The sequence below is a fragment of the Carcharodon carcharias genome, chromosome 5, assembly GCF_017639515.1.
Source record: "Carcharodon carcharias isolate sCarCar2 chromosome 5, sCarCar2.pri, whole genome shotgun sequence".
NCBI lineage: Eukaryota > Metazoa > Chordata > Chondrichthyes > Lamniformes > Lamnidae > Carcharodon > Carcharodon carcharias.
In genome coordinates this window covers 65278075-65283885 of record NC_054471.1, presented here as the reverse complement: position 1 = coordinate 65283885, position 5811 = coordinate 65278075, and positions in this window count along the sequence as shown.

Genomic DNA, 5811 nt, shown 5'->3' with positions numbered 1-5811 from the left:
TGGCTGCACTATTTTTTTGGGGGGGGGGGGGGGGGGGGGTGGGGTTGCTTCACATTTGCAACCTTTCAGGCTTCCTTAAGTACATAATCTCAGTGCCTCCCCCACTCCACCACCCTTCAGGCCTCTTGCTTTTTATACATTTTAATGTGATCTTTCTGGCTTCTATGTTTCATTGCAGCTTCCCGCATCATCCTTGCTCACGCACTTTGCACTTTTGAAGTCACGGTTCTTGGCCTCTATGCTCCCAGGTGTCATACCCTGTCCTTAGGGGTCAGTCTCTGCTCCCAAGGGGTCACACACTCTGCTTCTAGGAGTCACACCCTATTCCCAGGTGTTACACCATGTTCCCAGGGGTCACACCGTGTTCCCAGCTGTCACACTCTGCTCCTAGCCGTCACACATTCTGCTCTTGGGGATCACGCTCTCTGCTCTCAGGGGTCACACCATGTTCCCAGGGGTCAGTCCGTGCTCCCAGGAATCACATTCTCTGCTCCTGTCAGCCGTTCTCTGCACCTTTCCAATTTGCAGGATTCCCAACTACAAACCTCTTGCTTCCCCACCCCAACTTGCTCAAAGCATTACCAAATTCATCCAGAAATTGCTCCAAAAGCTCTGTCCCTGGAAATATTTAACTCCAAAAAGCAGCTCCCAATACCTTCGTTCCTAGCTACTCCCAGCTGCACACTGCAGCTCTATCCAGCTGTATATTTTAGCTCTAAGGATGCTTGTATCAACCTTGGCATCCTTCTGAATGCTCAGTTCTCTAAAAGTAGAAAATACTGAACTGATTAATATTTTGACTGTTCAATGACCTTTCAGTTGTGAAAATAGTCACAATAACCGCACACATATTTTACTACAGATCTAATCGAGGGTCTGATGAAGGAAAAACAAAAATCTAGGACATCATAGAACATTTACAAAATCCCAGAATTCTTTAAATAAACCAGAATACCAATAGATCAATGGATAGACCTTCTGAAAGTTCACATCTGAATGCTTAACATGCTCCACCCATATTCCAATGTGTGCTGTTTTAATGTGGATTTTAATCTGGTTGGTTAATACATGTACAAAAATAAAACATAAGGAAATGTAGTGAGGGCTATTTTCATTTGAACTTCACCAGCTGCAAGTTCTACCTTATGGTGTTGGAAAATGCTCATGAGAGAGTAATTGCTGTTGATTTAGATCTAGTTTATTTCATTGTTAAAAATAGAGGATCTGAAAAACACGATAGGCAACATTTTCCCCCTGTCAGGGGTGATGTGCAGGAGTGGTTGCAGCTGGGCGGGGTCCTGATCAGCGCCCCTGGTTGGGGGTGCGCCGGCATTTTACGTGGGTGGGCCAATTAAGGCCCGCCCAGCGTGACGTCCATCAGGAAGCGCTATGTACTCCCTGTGCGGGCGGTGGTTGGGGGGGGGGGGGGGGGGGTGGGGGGGGTGGGGGTGGATTTCCTGAGCGCACAGGTCTCCCTGAGGCAAAGTGCTGCCTCAGGGAGATCGGCTCAGGTTTGAAACATTAAATAAAGATGAGAAAAAAATTTCGCTGCCATATCCTCTCATGTGACACTATCACATGAGTTGGGACATGCCCATAACTTCTATTTTAAAATATACTGAAATTTTTAAAGCCCTCATGAAACCTCATCCCGCCCGTGTTTTTTCAGAAGCCCACTAGGGCTCCTGGCCTGCTCGCCAACCTTAAGTTTGGATGGGCAGGTCCATTAATAATTTCAATTACTTTTTTAATGGTTTTAATAGCACGACTCGGTTCAGTGCCTGCTGACCTGAGAATGTAAATGACACGGGTGACATCGGGATGCTCACCCGACATCACCCCCTGTCATTTTACGCGTCGGTAAGCGGGACCCACCCCCCTGCTCGCCGACTGGAAGATGCAGCCCAATGGAAAAGATGTCTGTAGTATATGTCAAGATTAATGATAGGTACTGACAGTCGTCTATTTTAATGCTACTAATTTGGATGGTCACATTATGGTGCTACAAATTTGGATGGTCGGTTTTAACAAGGAATTATATACTCTGGATGCCCAGTTTAGATATTTACGTCAATGCCATTTATGCATGTGGGTGTGAATTGTCATGTAGAACACATTCTTCTGAAAATTGACTGCTATGCTGAGTAGGAGGCACAGTTCGCTGGTTGTGTTTTAATTTATCCTGTGCCATCCACTAATAGCTGATTGGTTTATCTAGTGAGCCACACAGGCAAAGCAAGCGCTAAAGCTGAACTTCAGTCCATGATCAATGAACTTTTCTCAGCTACCCTCAGTTAGAGAGACAGTATCCAACTCATCTCTGTCTAGTGACTTCTGGTAAGACTGTGAGTACTCATCTCTGTCTAGTGACTTCTGGTAAGACTGTGAGTATGCAGCTGTTGGGGAAGGTAGGCTTGCCTGTGATGCTCCTTGCAGGTAAAGAGCCTGTGGCCATTCGCTGTCAAGGTGAGAGTTCTTAAAACATCTTAACCTCGAAATTAACCCTTCCCCAACTCCCCAAAGTCCAGCGTGAGGCGATCCCCTGGTTTGGAAAACCTGACAGTCAAATGTAGGGGGGAGCTGCCGGCTCCCCCTGAGGCTCCCCTGAGGTAAGCACTTTATATGGCACTTCTTGTGGGCTTGGAGGAACAGGAGCAGCTCCCTCCAGCCCTTCAACGAACCCTTTGGACACCCTCTGCTAATTGAGGAATCTCTTTCTCCCCACCACCCCAATTAGATACCTGCCCGTAGAACTTCTGACTTGCAGCCTGCTCTGCTATCTGATTGCCAGAGACTGTTTCCAAGGACTCCTGGCTGTGGACCTTCTGCCACTGGCTCTTCAGGGAAGAAAAGAATTAAAGTGAGGTCCTGGAAGGGTGATAGGATCTCTGCATCCCCCGACCTCATTGATTTCTGCTCTCCTACCCTCCTGTCCTCCCATAAACATTAGGGCAACTGTACTGATGGAGCCAAAAGGTTGAATCAATAACCTCAGGAAAGAAGAATGGTTAAGATAAAATTGATTTGAAAAAAATTAATGCACTGCCAAAATTAAATAATATGGAAGTAACAGGAATCATTGGGACAAGGTTGCAAGTCAATCAGCCTCTCTAGTGAGAAAATACAGATCAGCATTTTTGACTTATACACTTCATCAGAATACAGAATTGCTCAGGTGAAGGAAAAAAGTGAAGTTCCAATTATACACACAGAACTATTTATCTCACATTAAAAAAAGGTGTTTCGACACAGTTCAAGTTTGATGTACTAACCATGTCCATCAATTGCATAGACTTACTCTCCATGACAATAATACATGGATTGTTGAAAATGGAAATTGTAAACCTTCTTCCACTCTTTTGAGGTGGGAGACAAGAAAATTCCACTGCTGCTAAATTGGTTGGATTTATATTTTTACACTTAGTGAAATGATACACATTAAAAACAAATAAACTAGATGGGTTACAAAAATATTTATTGTACTGTGTGGGTGTTTAGAGACTTTGAACTGGCGATGGAATGAGCATAAATAACTTACTCCTAAGCTAATGAACTTCTTTTCTCTCCCAAATCACTGTCCACTGCAGTACTCCTCCTTTACTGTTATGCTCCTTGCACTATTTTATTTTTTCTCAGCATGTAGACAACATTGTCAAGGCTGCATGTATCGCCCACTTCACAGGGTATTAAGAATCAACCACATGTATTTTATTGGAGTCACATGTAGGCCAGGTTCCCTTCTTTAAAATCATTAGTGAGCTAGCTGAGCTTTTACAACAATCTGCCTGTCTGTTATGGTCATCTTTTTCCTGCTACAAACCATCGAATGACTAGATTTATTGAATTATTCACAGCCTACGATAATGGAATTTAAACTCATGTCTGTTGGGTTACTGTAACTGCTAAGTTACTGTACTTAAGATATTTCTGTCCATCATCATTACTTCATATGTTGTAGCCATGATGCTTGCTTTAATATTTCATGCATAGAGTTTGTGGCAACATTTTATATTCAAAAGGACAGATATATAGATGTATTTTTAATATTTCATCTGATTATGCTTCTGTGAAGTGCCTTGCAACTCTATTTAATGTGAAAGGCATCATATAAATGCAAGTTGTTGTTGGCGCAATATATTTACTCCAATAGCTAGATCTATTGCCGTGAACAAATGCATTAAATATGCTTTTTAATCCACCTATCATTCTTTCTTTTTACTCATTTTAAACACTTGATGATAATTTTGCTTGGGATTTTCAACACGTATAAACATTTGGCTGGTTGCATTCTAAAATGCAAATGTTCTAATAACTAAAGTAAATTCGCTTTATTTAATGTTTTCTAGGGATTTATTTTCCTAGTGCTATGATATATAAAAATCAACATGTGCATTTGAGAAATTGGAATTTTTTTGAATATATGTTACTCTGCCAAAAGTAAGGTATTTTATCTGATTTTGATTTAATGACTGTTCCTAACATAGTGCATAAGCAGCTTGAGGAACAATTACAGTGGAGGGCACTGTACGAGGCTTAGTGTGAAACAACATTTAAAGTTTAGTCAGTTACAACCTGGAGGGGAAAATAATTTAAATTTAAATAATGCTGTGTGATTGCTTCTGCTTTTATATGACATTTCCTTTAAAAAAAATTGAATAGGGAAGTATCAAATATCCCCAGATTCTGATCCCTTTTTCTAGAATATAAAGAGGAACAATTTATTTAAGATCAGTGAGACTACTTGAAAATCTCATAGGAAGGAGGAAACTGGTCTGTTGAACAGTAGGCAGCGATAAAAAGCCTGCTTTGGTTTTCAAGAAAGTTTAGATTACTGTAATTAACCTCCCACAGTGCTAAGAATTTGGAAGTAAAGAAACAATTATTTAAAAGTTATTTGCAAAGCTGTACCTTAGTTCTAATCTTCTGATTTGCTCATTCAGAGTTAACTGGAAAGCTGTGTACTGTTGGTGAAATTAAAATTAAATTGTTGGCTGACTGTTACTTATGTGCTTATTCATCTTTTATGAAATAAATTCACATGATATTTTAAACTTAGTATGAAACCTAATGTTTTCAAAGACTGGTGTGTGAGTGGAAAGAATGGGCTGCATTTTACCTGCCCTGCCAGGTCTGCTTTCAGTGGGTGCGGGGCATGTAAAATAGGCCATCCCACCACCTTCCCACCCACCTCTAAGCTCACCCGCATAATAAGGGAGAGTGGGCGGGTGCCAAAATCGGCAGTCCGTCCTCCATACTTAAATAGATAATTAAGGGGAGAATTTTCTCCTCATTGGGGGGTTAGGCAGGAATGGGTGCGGGCAAGCGCACCGCCGATCACCACCCACGATCGGCTGTGTGCCGCCATTTTACGTGGGCGGGCCAATTTTGCACATCTGCACGAAAGAGCGCATAAATCTTCCTGAGGCACAGAGCTGCCTCAGGGAGATTAGTTTGATTTTTTTTAAATTTTAATAAAGAAAAGAAAAGAATTTTAAGAATGTCACATGAGCTGGGACATGTCAATGAACTTTAATTAAAAACTTTCTTTCCATTCATAAACACTTCATGAAACCTCATCCCGCTTGTGGATGAGGTTTTATGATAAATGTGAGGGCCGCCTGGGCTCTTCACCCGCCCACCCGCCAACCTTAAGGTTGGACGGGCAGCTCCGTTAAGCGGGCTGGCCTGGAGCTTGCTGTGGGTGGGGTGGTGGGGGTGCTGCATGCCCCTTTGTAATATTTTGTTCAATGGAAGCATGAAATTGATCAAACAACAAAGAAGCACTATAGACTTGATTTGCCAGACAGGTTT